Genomic DNA, 13,245 nt, shown 5'->3' with positions numbered 1-13,245 from the left:
CCGACCTGCATTGAACTACTATCTGAATGAAAATTAAAAATTAAGTTTGCTAAACCTCTGAGATTTTGGAAGTGATTGTATAGTAATTAGCCTACTTTGTCATCTATGTATTACCAGGAGAGAAATGAATAGGTGGTGTGATGGTTAATATTGAGTGTCAACTTGAGTGCATTGAAGGATGCAAAGTATTGTTCTTGGGTGTGTCTGTGAGGGTGTTGCCAAAGGAAATTAACATTTGAGTGAGTCAGTGGACTGGGAAAGGCAGACCCACCTCAATCTGGGTAGGCACAATCTAATCAGCTGCCAGCACGGCCAGAATAAAAGCCGGCAGAAAAACATGAAAAGACTAGACTGGTTTAGTCTCCCAGCCCACATGTTTCTCCTGTGCTGGACGCTTCCCGCCCTCAAACATCAGATTCCAAGTTCTTCAGCTTTGGGACTCTTGGGCCTTTTACCACAGACTAATGGCTGCACTGTTGGTTTCCATACTTTTGAGGTTTTGGGACTCAGATTAGCTTCCTTGCTCCTGAGCTTGCAGATGGCCTATTGTGGGACCTCACCTTGTGATCGTGTGAGTCAAAAATCCTTAATAAACTCCCCTTTATGTATACATCTGTCCTATTATTTCTGTTTCTTTAGAGAACTCTGACTAATACAGGTGGCCCACTAATTTTTTACTTGATTGGGTGATCAAAAACTCCTAATCATAGCAAACAGAGGGCTGATATAAGCTACTAGATAGTCTAGGTTCTCTCTTAATTACAAGACTCAAGTCAGTTCAACTATCATACCCAGAGCCCCTTGAGGGAGGACCTTACTATAACATCATAAGTATGTACTAGGAATACATACTAGTTCTTCTCCACTATGTACTTCTCCAAAGAACCTGCAGCCACAGTTAAATATCATTGGTCCCAATTGATAGATGAGAAAACTGAGACTCAGAAAAGTTTTTCAAGATCATACACCTAATAAATGGTAGAACTGGGATTGTAGCTTATATTCCAGATTATTAGATGATGAGATTATTTATTACAAATTTTTATTATATGGTTTATTATATGTATGACAGGGTATCCACCTATGTATCCATACCCTGTCATACATAGGTGGGGATTTTTTCAGCAACACCTTTTAATAGGGAGGGAGGCTGGAGATGAAATGCTTTCTTTTTGGGCTGAGAAGCTTAGTTCTGGGAGCTACATTAATTACCTGGTTCCCAAGTCAGCATAACGTAGAAGAAAAAGAAAATTTAAGAAATGACACATATTTTCTTCTTAATTTGACATAGCAACGTTATCATATAGTAAAATGCTTCTTATACTTAAATATGTCTATATTTTTCATGCTACTGTTTACATACTTTTGTATTATTGGGAGACAACCAAACTGTTTTATTTATAGAAAACAGTCCTGTCTGGCTATTGCTGTTCTTCTTTGTAATAGTATTTTTGTTTTGTTTTGTTTTGTTTTTGTTGTTGTTTGTTTGTTTTGAGATGGAGTCTCACTCTGTCACCCAGGCTGGAGTGCAGTGGCGGAATCTTGGCTCACTGCAAGCTCTGCCTCCTGGGCTCACACCGTTCTCCTGCCTCAGCCTCCCAAGTAGCTGGGACTACAGGTGCTTGCCGCCACACCCGGCTAATTTTTTGTATTTTTAGTAGAGACAGAGTTTCACTGTGTTACCCAGGATGGTCTCGATCTCCTGACCTCCTGATCCGCCCGCCTTGGCCTCTCAAAGTGCTGGGATTACAGGATTGAGCCACCGCGCCCGACCTGTAATAGTATTTTTTTAAAAATAGAGATGGGGTCTTGCTGTGTTGCGCAGGCTGATGTCAAACTCCTGGGCTCAAATGATCCTCCTCCCTTTGCCTCCCAAAGTGCTGGGATTACAGACATGAGCCACTGCACCTGGCCATATGTTATTTTTAATAACAATTTTTAGAAGATGTAACTCATATGCAATAAATACCTTTGGAATTATATAATTCAGTAGTTTTTAGTATATTTACAAGGCTGTATAATCATCACCACTATCTAATTCCAGAACATTTTCATTACCCCGAAAGAAACTCCATACCCCTCAGTAGACACTCTTCATTCCTGCTCCCTTCAGCCAGCACCTACCACTAATCTACCTTCTGTCTCAACAGATTTGTCTGTATTAGACATTCCATATACATACATACATTCCACATACAACTTCAAAATGTTCATGGAAAAATGGAATTAAAAGTTGAAAATCAAACGTATAAGATGTACTTCTCAACATAAACTCCATCGAGTTCAAGACACTTTTGTAAACAATGATAGCAGTCATTTAGTCTATTCCTAAAGAACTGAGGATCCCAGGAATTTAACCATGCAATGCAGTCTTTTTTACATTATTAACTGAAGAAAAATGGGTACCGTTTAAAGGTTTTTTAAGATGAAGAAACAAGAAGACAGGCCGGGCGCGGTGGCTCACGCCTGTAATCCCAGCACTTTGGGAGGCCAAGACGGGTGGATCACCTGAGGTTGGGAGTTCGAGACAGGCCTGGCCAACAGGGTGAAACCCCATCTCTACTAAAAATACAAAATTAACCAGGTGTGGTGGCACGTGCCTGTAATCTCAGCTACTTGGGAGGCTGAGGTAGGAGAATGGCTTGAACCCAGGAGGTGGAGGTTGCAGTGAGCCGAGATCGCGGTGAGCCGAGATTGAGCCATTGCACTGCAGCTTAGGCAACAAGAGCAAAACTCCGTCTCAGAAAAGAAAAGAAAAGAAACAAGAAGACGACGAAAGTAGCTAAATGAGGACTAGAAGGTGAATACCTAAAGATTGATTTCCCATCAAAATTCTCCTAAAATTCCCTTTGTTTGATGAGAGGAATGAGCAGGAGCATTGTTGTGGTAGAGAAGGACTCTGGTGAAGATTTCCTGGGCATTTTTCTGCTGAAGCTTTGGCTAAATTTCTCTAATACTCTCATAATAAGCAAATGTTATCATTATTTGGCCCTCCAGAAAGTTAACAGGAAAAATGCATTGAGCATCTCAAAAATCTGTTGCTATGACTTTTGTTCCTTTTGCTTTGACTGGGCCACTCTCACCTCTTGGTAAACATTTATTTGATTGTGCTTTGTCTTTAGGACCATCCTGATAAAGTGATGTTTCATCTCCTGTTACAATTCTTTGAAGAAATGCTTCAGGATCTTGATCACACTTGTTTAAAATTTCCATTGAAAACTCTGTTCTTGGCCAGACATAGTGGCTTACACCTGTAATCCCACCACTTTGCTAGGCTGAGAAGGGAGGATTGCTTGTGCCCAGGAGTTTGAGACCAGCCTGGGCAAATTGACGAGATCCAGTGTCAAAAAAAAAAAAAAAAAAAAAAGAAAGAAAGAAAGAGAAAGAGAGAAAGAAAGAAAGAAGGAGAGAGAGGAACGAAGGAATGAAGGAAGGAGGAAGGAAGGAAGGAAGGAAGGAAGGAAGGAAGGAAGGAAGGAAGGAAGGAAGGAAGGAAGGATTGCAAATGGGAAAAAAGAGACTTTTGGAAGTGATTAAAGTGTTTGCTATTTTGCTAATTTCAAAAATTTTTAGTTTTGCTATTTTGATTGTGGTCATGGTTTCATAGGATTAAATATAGACAAAATAGTTTATATTGAATACTTTTTTTATTTTTTTATTTTTTTTATTATTATTATACTTTAAGTTCTAGGGTACATGTGCATAACGTGCAGGTTTGTTACATATGTATACTTGTGCCATGTTGCTGTACTGCACCCATCAACTCATCAGCACCCATCAACTCGTCATTTACATCAGGTATAACTCCCAATGCAATCCCTCCCCCCTCCCCCCTCCCCAAGATAGGCCCCGGTGTGTGATGTTCCCCTTCCCGAGAGGATCTAGAACTAGATGTACCATATGACCCAGCCATCCCATTACTGGGTATATACCCAAAGGATTATAAATCATGCTGCTATAAAGACACATGCACATGTATGTTTATTGCGGCACTATTCACAATAGCAAAGACTTGGAATCAACCCAAATGTCCATCAGTGACAGACTGGATTAAATTGAATACTTTAAATATGTGCTTTGTAAACTTTAGTTATATCCCAATAAAGCTAAAATAATTACTCCCATGTAGATATAGACTGAAAGAACTGAAAGAGGCAAACTGTTTTGGTATTTTATTGTGTGGGTTTTTTTTTAACTGTTATTTTAGGTTCAGGGTTAGATGTGCAGGTTTGTTATACAGGTATACTTGTGACTTGGGAGTTTGGTGAACAGATTATTTTGTCACCTGGGTACTAAGCATAGCACCCAATTTTTTTTTCTCTTGAATATCTCCCTCCTTCCACTCTCCACCATTGAGTAAGATGAGTGTCTGTTCTTTCCCTTTTTGTGTCCACATGTTCTCATCATTTAGCTCCCACTTATCAGTGAAAACATGTGGTATTTGGTTTTCTCTTCCTGCATTAGTTTGCTAAGGATAATGGACTCCAGTTCCATCCATGTTCCTGCAAAGGACATGATCTCATTCTTTTTTTATGGCTGTGTAGTATTCCATGGTATATATGTACCACATTTTATTTATCCAGTCTGCTGTTGATTCCACGTCTTTGCTATTGTGAATAGTGCTGCAATGAACATATGTGTTCGTGCGTCCTTATGGTAAAACAATTTATATTCCTTTGGGTGTATACCCAATAGTGGGATTGCTGGGTTGAACAGTAGTTCTGGTTTTGTTCCTTGAGGAATCACCACACTGCTTTCCGCAATGGTTGAACTAATTTACACTCCCACCAGCAGTGTACAAGCATACCCTTTTCTCCACAACCTCACTAGCATCTGCTATTTTTTGACTTTTTAATTCTAGTCATTCTGACTGATGTGAGATGGTATCTCATTTTGATTTGCATTTCTCTAAAGATTTGTTATATTGACCATTTTCCCCATATGCTTCTTGACTGCATGTATGTCTTCTTTTGAAAAGTGTGTGCTCATGTCCTTTGCCCACCTTTTAATGGGGTTGTTTGTTTTTTGCTTGTATGTTTGTTCAAGTTCCTTGTAGATTCTGAATATCAGACCTTTGTCAGATGTAGAGGTTGCAAATATTTTCTTTCTTTGTGTAGGTTGCCTGTTTAATCTGTTGCTAGTTGCTGTGCAGAAGTTCTTTAGTTTAACTAGATTCCATCTGTCAATTTTTGCTTTTGTTTCTATTGTTTTTGGTGTCTTTGTTGTGAAATCTTTGCCAGTTCCTATGTCCAGAATAGTATTGCCTAGATCGTTTTCTAGGGTTTTTGTAGTTTGGGGTTTTACATTTAATCCATCTTGAGTTGATGTCTGTATGTAGTATACGGAAGGGGTCCAGTTTCAATCTTCTGCATATGGCTAGCCATTTATCCCAGCACCACTTATTGAATAGGGAATCCTTTCCCTATTGCTTGTGTTTGTCTAGTTTGTCGAAAATCAGATAGTTGTAGGTGTGCAATCTTATTTCTGGGTTCTCTATTCTGTTCCTTTGGTCTATGTGTTTGTTTTTGTACCAGTACTATGCTGTTTTGGTTACTGTAGCCCTGTAGTATAGTTTGAAGTTGGGTACTGTAAAGCCTCCTACTTTGTTCTTTTTGCTTAGGATGGCCTTGGCTATTTGGGCTCTTTTTTTGATTTCATATGAATTTTAAAATAGTTTTTCCTAGGTCTGTGAGGAACGTCATTGATAGTTTGGTAGAAATAGCCTTAATCTATAAATATCTTTGGGCAGTATGGCCATTTTTGTAATACTGGATCTTCTTATCCATAAGTATGGAGTGTTTTTCCTTTTGTTTGTGTCATCTCTGATTTCTTTGAGCAGTGTTTTGTAGTTCTCCTTGTAGAGATCTTTCACCTTGCTAGTTAGCTGAATTCCTAGGTATTTTATGCTTTTTGTAGCAATTGTGAGTAGGAGTTCATTCCTGATTTGACTCTCAGCTTAACTGTTGTTGGTGTATAGCAATGCTAGTGATTTTTACACATTGATTTTGTATCCTGAAAGTTTGCTGAAATTGTTTATCAGCTTAAGAAGCTTTCGGGATGAGACTATGGGGTTTTCTAGATATAGGATCACGTTATCTGCAAACAGGAATAATTTGACTTCCTCTCTTTCTATGTGAATGCCCTTTATTTCTTTCTTGCCTGACTGCCCTGGCCAGAACTTCCAGTACTATGTTGAATAGGAGTGATGAGGGAGGATTTCCTTGACTTGTGCTAATTTTTAAGGGAGTGCTTCCAGCTTTTGCTCATTCAATATGATGTTGGCTGTGGGTTTGTCATAGATGGCACTTATTATTTTGAGGTATTTTCCTTCAATATCTAGTTTGTTGAGAGTTTTTAACATGAAGAAGTGTTGAATTTTATCAAAAGCTTTTTCTGCATCCATTGAGATCATCATGTGGTTTTTGCCTTTAGTTCTGTTTATGTGATGAATCATGTTTATTGATTGGTGTATGTTGTGTATGTTGCATCCCAGGGATTAAGCCCACTTAGTCATGGTGGATTAGCTTTTTGATGTGCTATTGGATTTAATTTGCTAGTATTTCTTTGAGGATTTTGCATCAATGTTCTTAAAGGATATTGGCCTGAAGTTTTCTTTTTTCATTGTATCTCTGCCCAGCTTTGGTATCAGGATGATGCTGGCCTCATAGAATGAGTTGGGGAGGAGTCCCTCCTCATCAATTTTTTTTTGGCAGAATTTCAGTAAGAATGGTGCCAGTTCTTCATACATCTGGTAGAATTTGGGTGTGAATCTATTTGGTCCCAGGATTTTTTTAATTGGTAAGATATTACTGATTCACTTTTGGAGCTCATTATTGGTCTGTTCAGGGATTCAATTTCTTCTTGGTTCAGTCTTGGGAAGGTGTTATGTGTTCAGGAATTAATCCATTTTTTCTAGGTCTTCTGGTTTATGTGCATAGAAGTATCCAAAGTATTCTCTGATGGTTATTTGTATTTCTGTGGGATCAGTGGTAATATTCCCTTTGTCATGTCTGATAGTGTTTATTTGGATCATTTCTCTTTTCTTCTTTATTAGTCTAGCTAGCAGTTTATCCATCTTATTAATTTTTTTTTTCAAAAAACCATCTCCTGGATTTGTTGATGTTTTGAATGATTTTTATTGTGTCTCTGTCTCCTTCAGTTCAGCTCTGACTTTGGTTATTTATTGTCTTCTGTTAGCTTTGAGGTTTGTTTGCTCTTGGTTCTCTAGGTTTTTTAGTTGAGATGTTAAGTTGTTAATTTGAGATCTTTCTAACTTTTTGATGTCCACATTTAATGCTATAAATTTCCGTCTGAACACTCCCTTAGCTGTGTCCCAGAGATTCTGGTATGTTGTATCTTTGTTCTCATTAGTTTCAAAGAACTTCTTGATTTCTGCCTTAATTTCATTATTTACCCAAGTGTAATGCAGGATTGAGTTGGTTAATTTCCATGTAATTGTATGGTTGTGAGCAATTTTCTTAATCTTGTTTTCCAGTTTTATTGTAGTGTGGTCTGAGAGAGTGTTTGGTATGATTTCAGCCCTTTTGCATTTGCTGAGGATTGATTTACAGTCAAGCATGTGTTCGATTTTAGAGTATGTGCCACATGGCAACAAGAAGAGTGTATATTCTGTTATTTTTGGGTAGAGAGTTCTGTAGATGTCTAACAGTCCATTTGGTCCAGTGTTGAGTTCAGGTCCTGAATAACTTTGTTAATTTTCTGCCTCTATAATCTGTCTAATACCGTCAGTAGAGTGTTGAGGTCTCACACTATTATTGTGTGGAGTTCTAAGTCTCTTTGAAGATCTCTAACAACTTGCTTTATGAATCTGGTTGCTTCCGTGTTGGGTGTGTAGGTATTTAGAATAGTTAAGTCTTTTGTTGAATTGAATACTTTATCATTACATAATGCCCCTTTGTCTTTTTTTATCTTTTTTGGCTTAAAGTCTGTTTTGTCCTAAATTAGGATTGCAACTCCTGCTTTTTTCTGTTTCTCTTTGCTTGGTAGATTTTTATTCATCCCTTTATTTTGACCCTATGGTTGTCATTGTATGGGTCTCTTAAAGACAGCATACATTAGGGTCTTGGTTCTTTAGCCGGCTTGCCACTGTGTCTTTTGATTGGGGCATTTAGCCTGTTTACATTTAAGGTTAGTATTGATATGGGTGGATTTTATCCTATCATCATGATGGTAGCTGATTATTATGCAGACTTGTTTGTGTGGTAGCTTTATAGTGTCATTGGTCTCTGTACTTAAGTGTGTTTTATAGTGGCTGATAATGGTCTTTTATTTCCATATTTAGTGCTTCTTTCAGGAGCTCTCATAAGGCAGGTCTGGTAGTAACAAATTCCCTCAGAATTTGCTTGTCTGAAAAATATCTTATTTCTCCTTCACTTGTGAAGCTTAATTTGACTGGATATGAAATTCTTCATTGGAATTTCTTTTAAGAATGTTGAATATAAGCCCCCAATCTTCTGGCTTGTAGGGTTTCAGCTGAGAGGTCTGCAGTTAGTCTGATGGACTTCCCTCTGGAGGTTACCTGTCTTTTCTCTCTAGCTGCCTTTATCATTTTTTCCTTCATTTCAACCTTGGAGAATCTGATGATTGTGTGTATTGGAGGTAATCTTGTAAAGTATTTTATGGAGGTTCTCTGGATTTTTTGAATTTGAATATTAGCCTTTCTAGCCAGGTTGGGGAAGTTCTCATGGATGATATCCTGAAACATGTTTTCCAAGTTGCTTCCATTCTCCCCATCTCTTTCAGAAATGTCACTTGAGTCATAGATTCAGTCTCTTTACATAATCCCATATTTCATGGAGATTTTGTTCATTCCTTTTCATTCTGTTTTCTTTATTCTGATCCAATTGTCTTATTTCAGAAACTCAGTCATCAAGCTCTGAGATTCTTTCCTCAGTTTGGTCTATTCTGCTGTTAATGCTTGCAATTGTTTTATGAAATTCTTGTAGTGTGCTCTTCAGCTCTATTGAGTTGGTTACATTTTTTTCTATACTGGTTATTTTGTTTTATGGCCCCTATATCTTTTAATTGTGACTCTTAGCTTCCGTTGATTGGGTTTCAACATTCTCCTGGATCTCAATGATCTTTGCTCCTATCCATATTCTGAATTCTATTTTTGTCATTTCAGCCATCTCATTCTGGTTAAGAATCCTTGCTTGAGAACTGCTGCTGTCATTTAGAGGAAAGAAGACACTTAGTTTTTTGAGTTGTCAGAGTTCTTGTACTGGTTCTTTCTCATCTTTGTGTGTTGATGTTTCTTCAATCTTTGAAGTTGCTGTCCTTTTGATGTGTGTTTTTTTTTTCTTTTATCCTATTTGATGACCTTGGGGGTTTCATTGTGGTATAGTTCAGTTGACTGGCTTCATTTCTGGAAGATTTTAGGGGGGCAAGGTTCAGCTCAGGGCTCCTGGACTATGTGCTATAACACTGGGAGACTGGCATCAGCCCCCGCTTTGTTCTCTGGCTCCTTGAGGTTAGGAACCTACTGTGCTACAAGGGCTGAGGTGTTCCCGGACTGCTGGTTATCACATTAGGATGGGTGGTGCCAGCCAAAGCACTTCCTAGGGCGGTAGCAGTGGTATCCATCCTCGTTCGTATGTGGCAGTAGCATCTGCAGCGTGGTAGGGTGCACACTCATCTGCTGCAACAGGGTACTGACGGGTGCTGTGTTGCTGGCTTCTGTGCGGGCCTTCACGGCAGCCGCTAGCATTGACAGCGAGGCTATGGGGGCAGGGCAGTGACAGGGCCCATCCCGTGACTGTGTGCGTGTTCACACTGGTGGTGGTTTTTGCGCCCTTTGTGAGCGGTCCAGCTGGCAGCACTGGCCTCTTAGGGCAGGGGCGGGTCCACTTTTCTCTGTCCTTAGTTTCGCACCTGGAGGCCATTTCCACGCACAGGGGTGGGGCACTCTGCCTGCCAACTCTCCAACAACAATGGTGGTTGGGGAAGGGGGCGGGGTGCACTCACGCCAGCAAAAATGGCATGGCCGGCTGCATAGGCACACCCCCGCTGGCGTGGGAGGGAAGGCAAGGTCAGCCTGCCAGCACACACGCACTGGCAAAGTGATGTTGGGGGTGGCCAAGGGTGAGTGTATGTGGGAAAAGTGGTCTGGTGAGGCTACAGTTGGGGGAGAGTGCGGACGAGCTAGTGCGTGTAAGCTGGAGCCATTCTGCTGGGGCATTCTGCTGGTTAGGTGAGATCCGCCCGCACCGCACCGAAGCTGTGATGTGGCATGGGGGCTGCATTGCAAGCAGGCGTGGCTACGCTGGGGCCCCGCCAGAGGCCAGCGGATTGAGAGGTGCTCAGGTCAGACCGGTTCCATCTCCTGGGCAAGATTGCGTTGCAGAGTTCAGGTCCCACAGTTGCCCTAGGGCTAAAGTCTCCTATAGGAGCGAGTCCAGCTTAGGGGGATGGGCAACACTGACCATGCTCCCACTACAGATGCTCCTACACCAAACCCTCTGGCCTCCACTCTAGCTGGAGTTCTACCCCTACCACTTCTCTGAGCAGCTCTCCCTGCCAATTCAAGTGTCCATGGTGGTCAAGGTTCTCCTCCTGCCAGGATTCCAAAGGCCTGTGGGCAGACTTCGTTGCTCTTTGCCTGTTCATCTCACCCCTTCCCCAGGAGTACTTGGGGACTAGGAATGAGTCCTGGTGTACCTGCCCCGGACAGGGTTTACAGTTTCCTCTGCCTTTAGTGCAGCATCTGTGTCTCTTCCCTGTCTGCTCTCAATGCCTTTCCTCAGAAGATCTGCTAGGAGTGTGCCAGTCGATGCCCTGTCCCTCCATGGGAGATGTTCCTCCTGACTGCATCTAGTTGGCCGTCTTACCCCCAATCCTAAGATTTTATTCTTGTTATATTTGAATTGTTTATTTGTTTTTGCTTTTTTCATTAGAAGTTCACTTTTTTTCTTGCTGGCTGTCCTGGCTCATACGGGCTGCTATAACAAAATATCATAAACTGAGTGGCTTATAACAACAGAAGTTTATTTCTCACAATTCTGAATGCTGTGAAGTTCAAGATTGGGTGTTGGTAGATTCCGTGTCTGATGAAGGCCTGCTCCCTGGTTCACAGAAAAGGTGAAGGAGCTTTTTGGGGGTCTCTCTTTTTTTGGGGGGGGATGGAGTCTCGCTCTGTCATGAGGGTGGAGTGCAGTGGCGTGATCTTGGCTCACTGCAACCTCTGCCTCTCAGGTTCAAGCAATTCCCCTGCCTCAACCTCCCCAGTAGCTGGGACTATAGGTGCATACCACCGTCCCTGGCTAATTTTTTATATTTTAGTAGAAATGGGGTTTCACCATGTTGGCCAGGATGGTCTCGATCTCCTGACCTCGTGATCTGCCCGCCTTAGCCTCCCAAAGTGCTGGGATAACGGATGTGAGCCACCACGCCCAGCCTGGGGGGTCTCCTTTATAAGGGCACTGATCTTATTCATGAGGACTCTGCCCTCATGACCTAATCACCCCCCAAAAGCCCCACCTTTTAATATCATCACCTTGGGAATTAGGTTTTCAACATTTTAATTTTAAGAGGGACACAAATACTCGGTTCATAACACTGGCCTTTTTAAAGACTTCTTCAGTGATATCTCCAATTTCTGTAATATGAGGACAGCAGCATATGGAAGATTTGCCAGACATTAATTGCCAGGCATCCATCCCAAGCTTTGCTCCAAAATCCATAAAAACATACACATTTTCCTCAAGAAACTAAAATTTTACAAACATGAATGTATAAACCACTGATAGGGATGAATGCGTTAGCCCTTTTTCTTCACTCTTGGTTTATTTGCTTTGGTTGTTTTTCTAAAAGAGTCATATTTTCTTGCTAGTCTCTTTAGAGGCATTCACTGACATCACTCTGTTGTCACCTTAAAAAGACAAAATGTATTGCCCACCAAGATCAAGGAAAGTGGACCCTCCCATGGGATGTATAAATGTGTTCACTGTGATAGCTCTGTTCTTCAATCACCTTCTGATCCAGCCCCCTCTTTTTCTAGAAAGTTCTCTCTTTACTCCTCCACCCTTGCAGCAACACAGAGGTAAGGGAGTTTTCTTCAGTTCTTCAAACAATCATGTTCTGATCATGTTCTGGTCACTGAAGTTTATGTCCTCTAAAGTTTTGTGCTCGTCGCCTACCATCACAGAAACTCCCAGGATAGCAGTCTTTAGTTCTCCTTCAACCAATTACATTGTGACCCTGTTCTCTGACCTTTACCATTTCCAGAAAATTCTGTCCTTATCATCCCACTCTCCCAGAAACACCAAGGAGACAGGGTTCATTTTGGTACTTCAAAAAACCATATTCTGAACCCAAGCATTAACACTTATTTCTTCCAGAAAGTCTGTCCTTATTCCTCATCCTCCCTCAAAAACCCCAGTGAGGAGGCTTCAGCTTTCTTTCAACTAATCATATTCTGATCTCACGCCCCAGAGCTAGCTTTTATTGTGAGGGAGGGAGATTGAGGCTACTTTGGGAAATCCACAATTGGTGGTTGCCAGAAGGCACAGTACTCATTTTCAGAGGAACCAAAAGATCATTCATGGACTCTACTCAGTCAGCTACTCAGTCAGGCACCTTTTTGAAGTGCCTGAGTTCACCACTGTGCATTTTCAAATCAGACTCTATATCATCCTCTTCCTCTAGACAGATGAAAGATCACTCCAGCTCCAAAATTATCTGAGGCACAGTTTCCCTTGAATGTGGTTCTCAGTTGAACATGCAGGAATTCTGATGACTAAATAGTGTGAACTTCAAAAAAAGTGGTTTTTGCATAAGTTGTATATGCTTTTCCATTTACACTGACTGGGAATCAGCACATACTGCAAAAATTTCCAAATAATTTTTTGTGGAGGCAATGTGGTGAGAAGACAAGCACCCTGAAGCACTGTGGCTTGGTGGGTGGTTACAGGTCTTTCACTAATTGGCTGTGTGGCCTTAGGAATAATCGCTTTCTTTACAATTCCTCACTTGTGAAACCAAGTTTGCACCAAATAAGTGATTTTCATTCTTTTTTTTTTTCACTGTGACCTAGTTAGAAATACATCTTAAAGGTGGCAATATTTACTACATAGAACACATTATTTTCTCAAAAACAATTCTTAACACTACTCACGAGTGACAGGATGAGTTTTGTTCTCTTTTTAAAAAATTGCTTGTTGTAACCCACAAAACTGATTTCAAGAGCCATAGAGTGGCAATCCTAACTTTGAACAACACTGGAGGGTC

The 13,245-nt window shown here is 40.8% G+C and overlaps 1 protein-coding gene across 1 annotated transcript in view; it reads left to right on the top strand.

The window, feature by feature from the left end:
* BEX1 (brain expressed X-linked 1) overlaps positions 1-13,245 on the top strand; it is a 200,294-nt gene that overhangs the window by 22,139 nt on the left and 164,910 nt on the right. The gene's annotated exons all lie outside the window — the stretch shown is intronic.

Source organism: Macaca mulatta, chromosome X, assembly GCF_049350105.2.
Source record: "Macaca mulatta isolate MMU2019108-1 chromosome X, T2T-MMU8v2.0, whole genome shotgun sequence".
Taxonomy (NCBI): Eukaryota; Metazoa; Chordata; class Mammalia; order Primates; family Cercopithecidae; genus Macaca; species Macaca mulatta.
This window is presented reverse-complemented; position numbering and strand designations above follow the sequence as displayed.